Source organism: Aquarana catesbeiana, linkage group LG05 (genome assembly GCF_042186555.1).
Source record: "Aquarana catesbeiana isolate 2022-GZ linkage group LG05, ASM4218655v1, whole genome shotgun sequence".
NCBI classification, from domain to species: domain Eukaryota; kingdom Metazoa; phylum Chordata; class Amphibia; order Anura; family Ranidae; genus Aquarana; species Aquarana catesbeiana.
In genome coordinates, this window is record NC_133328.1 from 511,782,121 (window position 1) to 511,799,762 (window position 17,642).

Here is a 17,642-nt window from a genome sequence, read left to right on the forward strand (position 1 = left end):
CAGAATATATTATCTTTATACTTGTTCTTGGTCAGCAACCCAGACGTTGAAATCAAAGTATTAGAATGACAGCCAAGGAACCACCATTCTTAAAGAAGTGCTTGATAATGGCAACCTCCATCTTTGTTTTTTTTTTAAGAGGCACTGTCACTTTGCCCATTCAGTCTATGAAATGTACCCCCACTTCACACTGATACTCTCTAGCACTCCCCCACCAGTCCTTCCTCTATTGCAGCCAGGACCAAAATGCCCAGTGTGGGTTAGTGTCAGAGCCTAAAAAGAGTGGTGAAGTCACCCGTTCTGTCATTATACAATGCTCAGGCTTAACTTTTGGCTGCTAGACCTGGGCCCTATAAGATGGGAGGAGGTCACGTGCTGTGGTAGAGGGAGTGCTGGAGAGGTGTCAGTAGGGTGGCTGTCTTTCACAAACACTATCACTTTGCTCATTTTGGGATTCATTCCTAAATTTACACAAATAAAGTAACTGATGATCAGGGAGATCATCGTGAGGAGCATTCCACTAATATAGAGTCCTAATTGCTTCTGTGCCACTGATTCTGCAAAAGTCCTTTACCCATGTAGATGGTTTATTATTATTATTATTATACAGGATTTATAGAGCACCAACAGGTTGTGCATCCCTTTACACTATAAGGGGAGACAGTACAGTTACAATTCAATAAAATACAAGGGGATTTAGAGGGCCCTGCTCATAAAAGCTTTCAGTCTAATAGGGTGGGGTAAGTGGTAAAAAAAGGTAAAAACTGTGGGGGATGAACTGAAGAGTTAAAAGTTCAGTTGTTGGAGGTGGGATAGGCATCCTTGAAGAGATGGGTTTTCAGAGATTGCTTAAAGGTGGCCAGAGTAAGAGACAGACAGATTAGAATAGCAAGTACCATAGAGAGTACCAGAGGATGGGAGAGGCTCTGGATAAGTCCTGGAGATGAGCATGGGAGGAGGAGACTAGAGAGCAGGAGGTCTTGGGAGGAGTGGAGAGAATGGTTTGGGTGATATTTGGTGTTATTCATCAGCTTCTCCAAGAGCTGTGTGTGTCAGTAAGTGCAGTTGTGTGCATGCATATATGCATGTGTGTGTGAAGGGGGGCGCTAGCGTTTGCACAGATGCATGTAGGTGCAGGTGAGTGTGCATTAATGTGCAGATGTTTGTGTGCATATGTGAGGCCACATGTGCATGGGTACTTGCATGCATGTATGTGAGTGCTAATGTTCACATATGATAAGAATGTAAAAAATTTCTGGAAATGACTAAAATTACTTTAGAAACTGATGTATAATGCTTGTTTTATACATTTTACTGCAATTATCATTATTATAATAATAACAAAGTCATTACAAAAATACTTATATAATCCTACAAATTGATACGAAGATACTTGGTTCTATATTCTATAAAGGGGTGGGGGGTGGGGGTTGCTGGGAGGTGGGGTGTCAGAGCTGTGGCAAAATCAAAGAAAAACAGAAGAATGCAGGCACAAGACCCCTGCGATTCAGTAAATATTGGAATACCATGAAACATGGTCACAAAGGTGAACTAAGCCTTTAATGATTCCTTCTATGTATACCAGAGGTTAGCAACGATATAAGTGCCTGCACTGAAGAATATTTTCTATTGAATTCTCATAGTGATAGCGCCTCTCTTCAACTGCGGACAGCATTCAAAGCAGCCCTCGGAGGTAATTTAATTTCTCTATGTTCAGCCAGAAAAAAAAAAGAAACACCTACAGGTTTTTACCGGTCCCAGCAAGCATTTTTAAGTTTTAATGCAAATATACCAAGCTGCCCCTTCTGATCAAATTGAGATGGTCCAGCAGAATCTCTTACATACCTAAATGACTGAGGCTGGAAAGACCATTTCTAGAACCATAATAAAAACAGAATAAAAAACAGAACGCGTAATAGATGTTCCTACACACTTGATTATCAGTGATAATGGCAATCCTAGTTCTAATCCTTTAATAAATAGTTACTGTACATTATTTAACAATTATATACTTCCCAGTACAACCAACAAGCACAATGTCTTTGTTTTGTTTTTTTCCTCAACAATGGTGTCTTTCTATACTGCCCTCCAAAGAATTTGGACCTTAACAATCTTGAAATTGTCTGAGTATTAAAGAGCTGAAAAATAATAAGTCACAGGCAGAAGCGGCTCTCTAAGTAGGCAAATAAGGCAGTCGCCTAAGGCCTCGCACTCATAGGGGCCCCGCGACCGCCTCATTGAAGAGCTGCCTCTGCTGACAACAATGCCACTGCGGGCGTCATTAAGCTCCGGCCAGCAGTGGCTTAACATTGCCTGTGTGCTCCACGGCCAGGCAGCGGAGAGGAGAGAGAGGACGGAGTGTGGCTCTGTCTTGAGGAGGAGGCGGGGCCAGTGCTGTGTTGTCCGGGGTAGGAGAGGGGGAGGAGAAGGGGAGGAGGTTCCAGCAGCCGGAGCAAAAAGTTTCCTGCTGCTCCGGAGACGCAAATCGCGCCCCCCCCCCCCGGCCGTTACCCCACACCACTGGAGTGCTTAGCGGAGGGGTCCCCGCACACCCGGAGGAGGAATCTGGCATGCAGTGGCAAGGAGGGGAAGAGGAAGGTCCAGCGGAGGAGGCCCCACGAACGCTGTATGGAGCCGATGGAAAGGTAGGAAAGAAGAGGTGTCCGGACCGGGCGCCTCTCTCTCTCTGAGGCTGTCAGTGCGGGGGGGAGGGGGAACCAGGGCTCCAGCTGCAGGGAGAGGCACAGCTACCATGCCACAACCCCTTCTGCAGCCAGCAACCACCAACATGAGAGCCAGCCCCCCCCCAGCATCCTTCAGCCACAGACTGGTCTTTATATTCAAACCAGAAAAAATACTGCGCTATCCCAAGATCTGATCAATAAAGATAAATGTGTATATTGTGAAAAAAAGGTTGATTAGTGCTGCTGCAACCAGAAATGTGAGAAACATCCACTTATTACACATTGTATACAAAAAAGGCTGCGCTGCCACTGGTGAGTGAGTGCAAGTAAATCACTTAGATAACTGCAGCTAGTGCACCCATATGTAATGAATAAACAGTGAAGAAAAAATTGAAATTAAAATTAAGATATTGAAAAAAATTTCAACATGAATCCCATAAAATAAACATAAAAAACTGAGCATGAGAGGTCAGATTCAAAACTGGATGGAGTAAGCAAAGTCCATAAAAAAAGTTCCTTGATGGAAAAGTCTTTCAAAAGAGGAATACACCAGTCATCCAAACGATGTGAGACATGCAATATTGTCACCCTGAGGAGCGTGATGACAGGAAAGTTCCTCCACCTCAAAACCAACTGCCCCTTACCAGATCGAGTGATCTCTTGTTAGGGAGATCGTGTGAGCATGTGGCTGTGTCCCCCAGCCACAGGGTCTCTGCTGAGAACGAATCTCAAAGGGTCACCTCTCAGGGGGTCCTCTAGAAGGTGCATGAATGCTCAGTCCCCATGGATATCTGGTCTGTGTATCAGCCTTGAGGTCTTTGTATCCACCCCCTGTCCTGTCCCATGCACTCCACTCCATTCCTCCTGATAATCAGTGTCACAAACAGTAAGGACAGCTCAGTCCCAGTGTGCCCATCTGTGATTGGCAGCCCCTGACCCCTTCCTCCACCCTGCCCTTACCCCCACCTATGCGGGACTCCACTGCGGGGGGGGGATTGGGAGGTCCCAGTCCTATGCTGATCCTCAGCCATGGTGGACCGGCGGCTCTGCATCCTGCACTGGCACTACCTGCTGATGGGCTTCTCCGCTGAGAACACCAACACCAGCACCGAGATAGAGAACACCAGCATCGAGATAGAGAACACCAGCACCGAGATAGAGAACACCGACACCAGCACCGAGATAGAGAACACCGACACCAGCACCGAGATAGAGAACACCAACACCAGCACCGAGATAGAGAACACCGACACCAGCACCGAGATAGAGAACACTGACACCAGCACCGAGATATAGAGCGCCGACGCCAGCACCGAGATAGAGAGCCCCAACACCAGCACCGAGATAGAGAGCACCAGCACCGAGATAGAGAGCGCCGACACCAGCACCGAGATAGAGAGCGCCGACACCAGCACTGAGATAGAGAGCACCAGCACCGAGATAGAGAGCGCCGACACCAGCACCGAGATAGAGAGCGCCGACACCAGCACCGAGATAGAGAGCACCAGCACCGAGATAGAGAGCGCCGACACCAGCACCGAGATAGAGAGCGCCGACACCAGCACCGAGATAGAGAGCGCCGACACCAGCACCGAGATAGAGAGCCCCAACACCAGCACCGAGATAGAGAGCACCAGCACCGAGATAGAGAGCGCCGACACCAGCACCGAGATAGAGAGCGCCGACACCAGCACCGAGATAGGGAGTGCCGACACCAGCACCGAGATAGAGAGCGCTGACACCAGCACTTTAAAGCTCTTAAAATATGTAATTTATACAGTTTATTTTTTTGTCGCTTTAATTATTTTTCCCATTATGGGCGTGAGTGGGGCCTCATGTCTAGGTTTTGCCTAAGGCCTCACAAAGCCTAGAGCCGCCTCTGGTCACAGGAGCCTGACAGACAGTCTTCCACATTTCATTAAAGAACTGCTGGACAGTTAATTATTCATTTAGAGAAACTATAAAGAGTATCAATATAAGGTACCTCTATTCCAGTTAAATATTTCTGTTTTACTAAAACAAGGAAAAGAAAGGCCTTATTGTAAAAATTGCAGGCTGATTTCAGTTTTAAATGCAGATCTGTACATATATTATAAAGATGTATTGGATTATTACATTCCAATATAGTTTTCCTGATTAAATGAGAATTCTTATTAGGCAAACATTGGATAATATTTAATACGTGTTAGACATACTTCAGACAATGTTACTGGCCTTAAAGAAGAATTCCAGGCATGGCATATTTTTACCTGGGCAATACCCCTGGAAGCTGGAAATCATTGAAGTAGGCACTACTTCTCCAGTGATCCCTACGTGTTCCTGAGCCCCATGCTGAGCAGCCTGATGCATTGTGAATACAAAAGGTCAGTTACTCAGTACGGGTAACATTCAGAGAATGCCTTGCATTTTTTAAATGAATGCAAAACATTCTCTGATTGGAGGAAATGGAGAGTGTGATGTCACCACCCTGCCTCTCCACCTCGTCCATTCATTGCTTTGTATTCATTCAGATAGTGCAAAGCATTCTCTGAATGACATCCTTACTGAGCAGCCCACCTCCTGTGTTCACAATGCATCAGGCCAGCTGCTGAGCACAGGACCCAGAAGCAAGTGGAAATAGTTGTGGTGTTTACTTGTGACTTCCAGCTTCCAGGGAAATCACCCAGGTATAGTATATACATAGTTTCATTCAAAGCTGGACCAATGTTCTTCCTTAAAGTTGAGTTATTTCTGGACCTGCACAATGTCTGTTAAGTAATATCATTTCAAGTAGGGGTGCAACAAATGGAAATTTTGGTACGGAAAATGAAGGATGCACTAGGCCGAAACCGATACCTAAAATGACAGTTTTTAAAAAATATTTATATTTTTATATATAATTGTATTATATTCAACTTTTTAGTTAATATCATCAGATCAAATTAATATGAATTTATTGTTGGCCATTATTGGTACCTTTAGTGCAAGAAAGGTCAAGAAAAATGCAGTCTGCAGTCTCTAACCATCTCTTGTATCGTGTCTGCAATCCCTTACTTAAACTTAAACACACTGCTAATAGTATTAGCAAAATTTCCATTCAATGCACCTCTAGCAGACATGATACAAGAGATCAATGCAGCCTTTCAAGTGCCCATCATCACATGCAGCCTGCCTGTGCCCAGCAGCCTCACCAGTGCCCGTCACATGCAGCCTCACCAGTGCCCATCACATGCAGCCTGCATGTGCCCAGCAGCCTCACTAGTGCCAGTGCCCAGCAGCCTCACCAGTGCCCGTCACATGCAGCCTGCCTGTGCCCAGCAGCCTCACCAGTTCCTGTCATATGCAGCCTCGCCAGTGCCCGTCATATGCAGCCTGCCAGTGCCCATCATATGCAGTCTGCCAGTGCCCAGTAACAATGTCCCGCCTCCTGTAATCATGTCACGCTGATTCAATGTCCCACCATTGGATCAGTGTGCCGTTTATCACAGGAGGTGGGACACTGTTACTGCGGCCTAGGCAATTCAGCTCTGTGAAACACAGAGATTGTGGCGAGGGGAAGAAGAGGGAGTGGAGGACTGGGCGCTCCAGGATGACACTCCCGCAATGGGTGGCACCCGGGGCGGACCTCGCCCCCTTTCGGTACCGGCTGTTTTTTTCATTCGGCTGAATGTAAAAACACAGTTTTCGGCCGATAATATTCGGCGACCAAAATTTCGGTGCACCTCTAATTTCAAGACAAAAAAAATCATTTGTATTGATGCACTGTGCTTTAAAGTAAATATTAGATATTTTGTAACTGGATCTCATAACACGCAGTACTTCGCTTATTGGTCTCACTTGTGCAGTTGCTTTTCAGTTACATAATGCTCCAGAGTCTTAAAGTCCCAAATAGTCATTGCACCATCGATGCCTGTAGTACAGAACTTGTGACAACCAGATTTGTCCCCCTCATAAATTGACACTTAAGTTATGCTGTTCTGATGCAGAGTGTCCAGTGTGGTCTTGCGGTCCTCGGTAGTTGCTCTCTTATCCATGTTTCTAAAGCATTCCGTAGCTGAAATGTTACGCTGAGTGCTTTGCTTTGGAATGTCCAGTTTAGACACAAATGTCAGTGAGCCATTATCATCTAATGTGAAGAGCATAGGACAGCAGTCATGCCCAACTGCTATTACGCTGTTCTCCGACACAAAGGTGACATTTAGGAGTGGCATGAATTCAGTCTTCAGTGAAATGCTTGTGTTTTCAGATGCATCAACCACAGACACAATACTGTCATGACGGACCAAGGCCAAACGGTTTCCACTAGCGGAAAAGCTTACACTGCGGACCCAGCCAGCATTGCCAGCACTATCAAACCATGACATCAGCTGCCCAAAAGGCATTTTTGATCCCCAAGGAGTGCTAGCTGGCTTCTCATCAACTTCTTTATGATATGCTGAGTACACCCTAGTCTTAAAATCACATGATCCTGCAGCCAAAAGTACATTATTTGGGTGCCAGTCCAGGTGTAGCACAGTAGAACGGATTGGTTTCTTAATGTGTTTGCTCACCTACCAGTCATTTTCTGACTTAAAGTAGCAAACTGATATAAGTCTTGCTCTGCTCCCCACTGCAAACTTATTTTTCAAAGGTGACCACTTGACAAAGGTTGCTGCTCGATTTATACATAGGATAACCAATGTAGGTTTCCATACTCCATCTTTTTGACTCCACACAGCATTGCGATCAGCTCCACAGGTCACTATACGATAAATTTTAGAAGCCCAATCTATGCTTGTAATGTGTCCATTGTGCTCCTTCAGCTCTTCACCCACTGGTTCAACCTTCACCCACTGGTTCCCATGGATATTGTGGTTTATTGCAATCTGCGTGCGGTCTTTATTGCTGGCGTGGCAACTGATAGGTTCAAGTAAGAACTGGTATAATGACATTCTGTATTTGTTTTTCTTTAATGAGCCCTTCAGCAGGGATAGAAAGATTTGTGGACTCTGGTCAGTCAACGTGAATCTCCCGATACAAGGGAGTCTGGAACAGGGAGCAGACACTGATATTGTTAATATATTTCTCAACAGCCACAAAGGATTAAAAGCCACTTAGTATATATGAAATGCATTTGTAAACCTAAGTATTACCTTTTAGAAGCAGTTGTGACAACATAACTGGGCTGCATTTGCAGACAGAAGAGCTGAATGTGGGATCCTTTCAGGGCCTCACATCACTTCCTACTTACAAGTACAGGTATATGCATGGGAACAATTCTTCCTATTATATTCACATCTGTATTCATTGAGGGGAAGATGTCATTAGCATTTTTGGGCAGAGTTTGGGTGGGCATAAAAATTGTATCTTTATTATGACTGTTGTCAATTTGTTTTGTGAGCAGAAAAAAAAATAGTAAGTTTTATGTTTAATTGTGAACAGTTCCATTTTGATTGCAGAGGCAGCTTACCTGCACCTCACAGAATGCCATGTATGATCAATACCAAGCTTCAGAAAACTGCGAGGGTAGTAGATGGGGGGGGGGGGGGGGGATTCAAGGCATCTCACCATGCACAAAGAGAGAAGAGCAATATTTGTTGTTTACAAATAAAGTTCGCTGTTCACCCCTTGCTCCCTCACTGATACTGGAATTTTCTCCTTAGCATCTACTGGGTCTTTGGCCATCCATATTGCCCCGGGGGAATATGAAGAAGAAGATTTCAAACAAGCAGCTAATTTAGCTATTTTTTGCAGAAGAAACATAATATGTCTCTTCTGCAGTGAAAAGCCTTCCTGCTCGCAATTTAAAATTTTTACAGCTTAGGTCTTGTCTAATCTTCACCCTCTGTATTTTTGTAAAGGTGGGTGGACTTGCTGTGTGGATCCCCTGATCTATCCCTGCCTATACACACCCCTAACTTTGATGGGCAGGACATGTATTGCATTTCCCTGACAATCTTAACCGCTTGCCGACCAGACGCCGCAGTTGTACTGTGGCAACATGGCTCGGCTGCGTGAATCGCCGTCATGTTACGTCGCTTCCATATTCGGCCACTAGGGGCGCACGCCCCCTGCTCACCCGCGGAGCCGATGCGAGTGCCTGGCGGTCGCGATCACCGCCGGGCTCCCGCGATCGCTCAGGGCGCACCGAGAACCGGGATCTGTGTGTGTAAACACACAGTTTCCGGTTCTCTGAGGAGAGAAGAGACAGATCGTCTGTTCATACAGAGTATGAACAGCGATCTGTCATCTCCCCTACACAGTCCCCTCCCCCCTTCAGTTAGAACACACACTAGGGAACACAATTAACCCCTTGGTCGCCCCCTAGTGTTAACCCCTTCCTTGCCAGTAAAATTTATACAGTAATCAATGCATTTTTATAGCACTGATCGCTGTATAAATGCCAATGGTCCCAAAAATGTGTCAAAATTGTCTGTGATAATGTCGCAGTCCCGATAAAAATCGCAGATCGCCGCCACTACTAGTAAAAAAAAAAATTCATAATAATCATATTAATAATAATGTAATAAAACTATCCCCTATTTTGTAGACACTATAACTTTTGCACAAACCAATCATTATACGCTTATTGTGGTTTTTTTTACCAGAAGAATACATATCGGCCTAAACTGAGGAAAAAAATATTTTTTTATATATATTTTTTGAAGAATATTTAATGCAAAATGTAAAAAATATTGCGTTTTTTTCAAAATTGCCGCTCTTTTTTTGTTTATAGCGCAAAAAATAAAAACCACAGAGGTGACCAAATACCATCAAAAAAACGCTCTATTTGTGGGGAAAAAAGGACGTCAATTTTGTTTGGGTGCAACGTTGCATGACCGCGCAATTGTCAGTTAAAGCAATGCAGTGCCGAATCGCAAAAAGTGCTCTGGTCAGGAAGGGGGTCAAATCTTCCGGGGCTGAAACGGTTAAAGCGGAACTACACTGCATCTGAGCATCCGAAACCAAAATTATTTTTTTTAATTAATTTTTAATCTTGCATCTATCCATGTCTCCATGCTTTACTTTGCTGAGAAATAACTTTGAAAAACATCCCCCTAGCATATTTGCCAGTAAGGGCAAATGATTTGTGTAAAATTTACTTCCTAGAATCCATCTACTCTTAGCTAAGGCATGCAGGCAGGAGGGTATGCTTAGCCGAGAAAACCCCTTCTCCTCTCCTGGAATGTATGACATTTGCCTAGGCCTGAAAACCAGGAAGTAACTGAAGAAATGTTAAAAAAAAAAGTGTAAAACAAGTAAATATGATATACTTTCCTATCTATTTACTGATGCTAGCAGCATAAGGATTAAATATAGTCAATGTTAACTGAGAGAGTGAAATTCCACTTTAAGAAACTGCTTCAAGCACACTTTCATTTTACCTGGTGAACTACCTTTGCCCTTATCTAGGTGTTATATAGACCACACACAATACTGATATGTACAGGTACTCCACAAGTTTAATTTGCCTCCTTTATGTAGACCTCTAAGTAATATACATCGGCAGTGGTCCAGCTACCTTTTTATCGGATTGGCAATGTAACAACCATTAAAAATATTACTGCTTTGAAAAATACCCCCATATAGGTGTTTGGGTACACACTGGCGCCCACGGTTGTGCTGTACTTTACGGCTGGGCGCAACAGGCCATGTCCCTTATTTATCTTTTTTTCCATCAAAATCTGAAATTTGTGAAAATCATAATAGTAAATTAATCTTACTTTATTCAGCTCTTACAGCAGAGGAAAACGTGTCATGTATCCTAACCTTTTATAAATGAACCTTCCATAACTGCAGAACTAAATGTCTTATGACAATTCGGTATGTAATAACAAAATTTCATATTAAACAATTTTCTCACTTGACCTTTACTGACAATCTCCCATATGCTGAAATATACAGATAGTTTCATGTTTGCCATTACATACATACGAAAATCCTATTGGGAATGACCTTATGTGATTTGAGAGTAAATGTTTAACTCAACCACTTATTTAATGCCCCATTTATATTGCCATCTCATTGCTCTCTAATTGACTACTTCTTCTTCACTTTGACAAAAATAGACGTTTGACCTAAATTCTTCATCTTTGTGTTTTTGAGGGTGTCAAATAGGTGTTCATCCACATATGGTTGTAATGGAATTCTGTAAATGGATCTTTAAGAACTTCACGGTACTCAGTTCAATTGGTCCATAACTCTTAATCCTAAAGCAGCTCTGTCGTTGCAATACTTTTTTTGCACCGTATTTGAGCAGCGGTCTTAAAAGCACACTTTTTTTGGAAAAAATTAACTTTTTTGAATAAAAAAATAAGACAACAGTAAAGTTAGCCCAATTTTTTATATATTGTGAAATTTAATGTTACGCCAAGTAAATTGATACCCAACATGTCATGCTTCAAAATTGCACCCGCTCGTGGAATGGCGTCAAACTTTTACCCTCAAAAATCTCCATAGGCGACGTTTAAAAAATTCTACAGGTTGCATATTTTGCGGTACAGAGGAGGTCTAGGGCTAGAATTATTGCTCTCGCTCTACCGGTCGCGGTGATACCTCACATGTGTGGTTTGACCACCGTTTTCATATGCGGGCACTACTCGCGTATGCGTTCGCTTCTGCGCGCGAGCTCGTTGGGATGAGGGGTTTTTAAAACAATTTTTTTTTATTATATATTTTATATTATTTAATTTATTTTTACACTGTTTTTTTAAAAAAAAAAAAAAAAGTGTCACTTTTATTCCTATTACAAGGGATGTAAACATCCCTTGTAATAGAAAAAAGCATGACAGGACCTCTTAAATATGAGATCTGGGGTCAAAAAGACCTCAGAACTCATATTTACACTAAAATGCAATAAATAAAAAAAAAAAAAAAAAGAAGTAATTTAAAAAAATTACATTTGAAAAAATGTGCCTTTAAGAGGCGTGGACGGAAGTGACGTTTTGACGTCGCTTCCACCCAGCAGTGTCATGGAGACGCCATCTTAGCCTCACTCGTCTCCAGGCACAGGACGGAGATGGATGCGATCGCCTCCGCCGCTACCGACGGCTCTGGTAAGCGGCGGAGGGCACCGGATCGCGGCGGGGGGGGGCCCTCCCGCCACCGATAAAAGTGATCTCGCGGCGAATCCGCCACAGGGACCACTTTTATTTGAAAGCCGGCTGCCGCACGAAAACGGGGATAGCGGGGTTATGGCAGCTAGCTGCTGACATAACAACGATATCCCCCTTCAAAGTTTGGACGTACATCGTCGTGTGGCGGTCGGCAAGTGGTTAAAGGCATAGTTTACCTGTCCCAAAAAACTGCCTATGCAGATAAGGGAGGTCTGTAGCTAAAAACAAGCCGTGCAACTCTGACCAAAGTAGAATAATGCCCTTGCTATAGGTGTAGACCATTTACACACCTCGTGAAGCCTGACTGGAATACTTCTAGGATGTTTCTAAGGACTTTGCTAAGAGAAGCCTAGTGTTATGCCGCGTACACACGGTCGGACTTTTCGTCTACAAAAGTCCGACAGCCTGTCCGACAGACTTCCGACGTACCTTCGGCGGACTTGCGGCAGACTTTCTTACGAACGGACTTGCCTACACACGACCACACAAAAGTCCGACGGATTCGTACGTGATGACGTACACCGGACTAAAATAAGGAAGTTTATAGCCAGTAGCCAATAGCTGCCCTAGCATGGGTTTTTGTCCGTCGGACTAGCACACAGACGAGCGGATTTCGGGGTCCGTCGTACTTACGACGTAAAGATTTGAAGCATGTTTCAAATCTAAAGTCCGTCGGATTTGAGGCTAAAAAAGTCCGTTGAAAGTCCGGAGAAGCCCACACACGATCGGATTACCAGCCAGCTTTAGTCCGTCAGCGTCCGTTGGACTTTTGTAGACGAAAAGTCCGACCGTGTGTACGCGGCATTACTGCTCACTTTTCCCATCACAGGAGCCAGCTCTTTCTCTGATTCAAACCTCCGTAGCTTTCCGGTAAGGAGTGACCCCTTCCATTCTTGGTGGTGGACTGCTTTTTCACGGAAGAATATTTGATATTCACTTGGATTTTTATTTAGATAGGTGGTTTAGTTTCCACCTTTAAGACTGTTATTTTAGTTCACTCTTTGGACTTTTCAAGATCGTATGAGTGATCAATTTTTGATACTACTGTTTTCCTGTGTTTATTTATTATTTATAATTTGCTCATTTAGAAGTTGTCACTGTCTTCACATTTTCTATGCACTTTTTGTCACTTACTAGCGCAATTCTTTTTGTTTTCTAATTTTTCATTGCCATATGGGTGTCATATTGTTAGAATTGTTGCTGTTTCACCATAATTGATTTATATCACATAATTTATTTTCCCAAGTATTATATAGCGCAGTTTTCCCCACCTTTTTTTTTCGGCCCAATACTTTTGACAACATGGTGTAGTTCTGACTGGAACAATGTCATCCTGTGGAATATTTCTCCTCTAATCCTGTTCTGGTGAAAACTCTGAATTTTGGATACCCTATGATTTTCGGTACCTGTGACGATGGGCACCTGAACAAATAGGAAGAATCTCACATGGACAGCAGAAAACAGGGGCTCTAACCTTTCCACACTCCAGCATAAAACCAAAAAAAGAAAAAAATTTAGCTTTAGATTTTAGCAATAGTGGGGTTCATGAAAGGTGCAGTGGTTTGTATAATAAGTCAAATAATATGTTAAACAATGTAGACCTTTTTTGCAGTGTCAGGCTATTAGCCATATCATACACCTAGCCATAGGCGTGTGCAGCCTATTACATTAGGGTGTGCACCCAAAGCTCAAACACACATGTATGTGTGTGTGTGTGTATATATATATATATATATATATATATATATATATATATATATATACATACACATATACACACACACTTTTAGAAATAAATGCAAACATTTTAAAATGTATTAAAACATGTTTTAATTAAATAAACACTTATCAATGTAAAAGAAAAAGAAACTATTTTTAAAATGTATTAAAACATTTAATTGTTTACACTAGTGATTGGGGTGCCGTAAAACCCTGCTGTTGAGCTGTGCTTTTACTGCCCCTTAAAGTGGTTGTAAACCCTTACAATCCACCTTTTACTACAGGTAAGCCTATAATAAAGCTTACCTGTAGCTACCCTGGATGTCTCTTAAACCTGCACGGGTTAAGAGATATCCCCTGTATCAGCATGTGCCGACGTCATCGGCACATGTGCGCTGAAGCAATGGCTCATTCGTGCCGTTGCTTCAGCTAGTGTGCCGTTACCGCGCGCATGCGCGGGAGTGATGTCATCGTGGCTCTGGCCAGTCTAAGCGCCGAAGCCCGCGATACCCAGAAGTAACTCAGGGAGCGATGTTGCCGGCCAGAGCTGTGTACTGAGATCACTGCGGGGGCTTCGATCTAAGGTAAGTATTTCATAATGAGCTAGTATGCTATGCATACTAGCTCATTATGCCTTTGTCTTGCATGTTTTTTTGTTTTTTTTTTACTGGGTTTACAACCACTTTAACCACTACCATCTTTTAGCTGTAGAGGCAGCAGCTGGGCATGTTCACATGCTGTGGCTGCAATTATACCCCCTGTTGCTTTCAGCAGGTCTAGCACCCACTGACTGTGACCCATTCAAGTGGAAGGCGGCACTCTGCAAGCAGCCCACAACTGCGTGCAGCATGGAGCTCCGATACAACGCCTCCTCACCACCTCCCAAATGCTCTCTGTATGCGCAGAGTGACGTATGACTTTTCACACTGGGGCGGTGCGATAGCGGGACGTTAGGAAAAGTCCTGCAAGCAGCATCTTTAGGGCGGTTTGGGAGCGCTGTAAAAATGAGCGGCGCTTTAGCGCTAATGCAAGGGCAGCCCCAGTGTGAAAGTAGCCTAAGAGAAGCTGATCTAATGATTGGCTTCTGTCTTACAGGTATACATTGAAATGTAGCCAGTCCCTGCTGAACTGGACAAATCTCAATCTGTGTGTACCCAGCTTTGCTTTCTCCAGCAGGCGTCCTCCACTGCTGTGACTTGTCCCCTTCAGCTCCTATGTAAATTACTGGCTGTGATCACACTCCAGCCTCCCCATCATACCATACAGGGTTAATGTCCCTCTATGGTATGAGATAATGTCAAGGCTTTGAGTGAAGAAAGAGAGCTTGGAATCAGGTAAGTGAAAAAGGATATCCCCCACTGAATGGATGAACTTTCACTTTACTAAAGTTGGGCTGTATTATAAAATCACATTCCTTGCAGTTTATGCTAACATTTTTTGGTAGGATAAGAATTAATGGGATTTCTGAGGTGCTACATAGATTTATTGCACATATATATACAGTACTATATCTTATTAAAAAGAATGGTTTTAATAAGATATAATGTGTATGTTGAATACATCTATATAAAAAAAGTCCCAGTACTGATCTCTTACTGCTCTGCCCACCTGTACTGATCTCTCCCTGCTCCGCCCACCTGTACTGATCTCTTCCTGCTCCACCCACCTGTACTGATCTCTTCCTGCTCCGCTCACCTGTACTGATCTCTTCCTGCTCCACCCACCTGTACTGATCTCTTCCTGCTCCGCCCACCTGTACTGATCTCTTCCTGCTCCGCCCACCTGTACTGATCTCTTCCTGCTCTGCCCACCTGTACTGGAGCTGCAAAAGCCCCAACTCAGCCAGAGAAACGAGGACTCGAGGAGGGAGACAGTCTTCCCTTTTCAAGCTTTTTGGAGCAATACAAAGCATGGGATGGGGTGGGTTCTGGTAACCACTAGCTCCTGTGAAGACTGCATCCACCAGCTATGGAGTAAGCAGTCAGGAGTTATCCCATGCTGCCTCTAAATCCTGGCTACAACATCTCTGATAGCAGGTGGCGGAGTGATATTCAGCTGTCAGGGATGCTGTAGCCGGAACTACAGAGACAAGCATCGGTATCGGAAAATGTGGCTGCCTGACTGCTTGCTCCGCAGCCAGTGGCTGCAGTTCTCACAGGAATTTGGCATCCAACTGAAAGGTAGTTCCACCAGCACCACTACAAGTTAGCAGGGGTGCCGAAGTGGAGTTATCACAAACACATTCTGACCCTGGGGTGTGCCTGGGCATTGGGGTGTGCCCAGGCACACCCGGCACACCCCGTGCGCGCGCCTATGCACCGTGCTGCATTTAATTTATTGCTTTCCCTAGGGCCTTTTTGTATGACTGCATTTCATTGTCTCTCTATCCGCCAGCAACAAAAGTCAACTCAGCATTTGGCTACATCTTCATCCTACCCAACTGATACATATGCTGAAGGACATTATGATCATTTCATAGCTAAGGATACATTATGGCTACACTTCTCCTGTATTTATTATCATTCCATTAGGATATAGTAGATTTGGCATATAAATTACGCTTTGGTTGCAGCTGAAGTAGGTAGTTGTTTTATTTGGTTTTATTTGCCCTAATGTTGTAAAGCGCTGCGTAAACTGTCGGCGCTATATAAATCCTGTATAATAATAATAATTTGGTAAATGGTAAAGCCAGTTTAAAGTATAACTAAAGGGAAACCTTTTTTTTTTCAATTTTGGATGGAGTGGAGATGGAATAGAACGCTTGTCAGTTTTTATTGCTGTCTGTGCCCCCATTAAGGAGAGTCAATATATTTGTCCTGTTTACCATTATTATTGAAAGTGAAAGTAAAAGAAAATCCCAAACTTTTGGTTGTCCCCAGAAAAGCAATAGATTGGAAATCTTCCAATTGGGACACTAGTTCCAAGGGACACTAATTCCCCAAGGAATTCCCTTAATTTGCAGGGATTTCTTCTCACTCCCTGTTTGGCTATGGGACAGGAAGTGAAGGGAAATCTCCCCAAATTTTTTCCCCCCATCTGGGACACAAGTTTTAACACTCCCTGGCTCTATCCAAAATGAAAAAAGTTTTGCCTATATATCTACTTTAAGATAGTACATTGTTTTAAGATAAGGTGACCAGATTTTTAAAATGAAATCCTGGGACATATATATATATATATATATATATATATATATATTTTTTTTTTTTATTGGCAAATGGTAAACTATTTTATAAGCATATTTTCCTCAAATGATATATGCAGTATATGTGGTACGTGTGTATGGAATGATTGTATACGTTATTTCTCACATTTTGTCCATGAGATAAATTAAAGATACTTCTTAAAATTTTGGGGATATGACTACCAAATGTTAAGAAGATAAGATAGAGAAAAGACGTTTCAATGCATATTTTGTATTGTATTCTTACCAAAGAAGCACAGAGGTGCACTATGTACAGAGTGCAGAGTTCAGGGGTGTGCTATGTACAGATTGCAGAGTTCAGGGGTGTGCTATGTACAGATTGCAGAGTTCAGGGGTGTGCTATGTACAGATTGCAGAGTTCAGGGGTGTGCTATGTACAGATTGCAGAGTTCAGGGGTGCACTATGTACAGAGTGCAGAGTTCAGGGGTGTGCTATGTACAGAGTGCAGAGTTCAGGGGTGTGCTATGTACAGATTGCAGAGTTCAGGGGTGCGTTATGTACAGAGTGCAGAGTTCAGGGGTGTGCTATGTACAGAGTGCAGAGTTCAGGGGTGTGCTATGTACAGATTGCAGAGTTCAGGGGTGTGCTATGTACAGATTGCAGAGTTCAGAGGTGCACTATGTACAGAGTGCAGAGTTCAGGGGTGCGCTATGTGCAGAGTTTAGGGCTGCACCCAGAGATGGTTCGAATCTTAGCCAGTCCCTGCTAAACCAGGCAAGATTCTAATCATCTATGGCTGGCTTAAACTGACTAACTAACACTGACATCAACAGTGACACTAATATAATGATCAGCTAAGGGAGAGGAGTGCAGAGCATATGGCAGTGGGTAGTACGTGCAGGAGAAGAGTGTGGAGTATATGGTGGTGGGAAGTATGTGCAGGATGGTGTCAGTAGGGCAGTGGATAGTGTCAGTACAGTAGAGTAGTGTCATTATTTTTTTAATTTTTATTATTTTTT

At 43.4% G+C, this 17,642-nt stretch overlaps 1 protein-coding gene and 1 pseudogene across 1 annotated transcript in view; one reads left to right on the forward strand and one right to left on the reverse strand.

Annotated features, from left to right (window-relative positions):
* Window positions 1–17,642, forward strand: part of XKR4 (XK related 4) — a 453,031-nt gene that overhangs the window by 372,030 nt on the left and 63,359 nt on the right. The window lies entirely within an intron of this gene.
* Window positions 6,497–7,594, reverse strand: LOC141145737 (actin-related protein 2/3 complex subunit 1A-A-like; annotated as a pseudogene).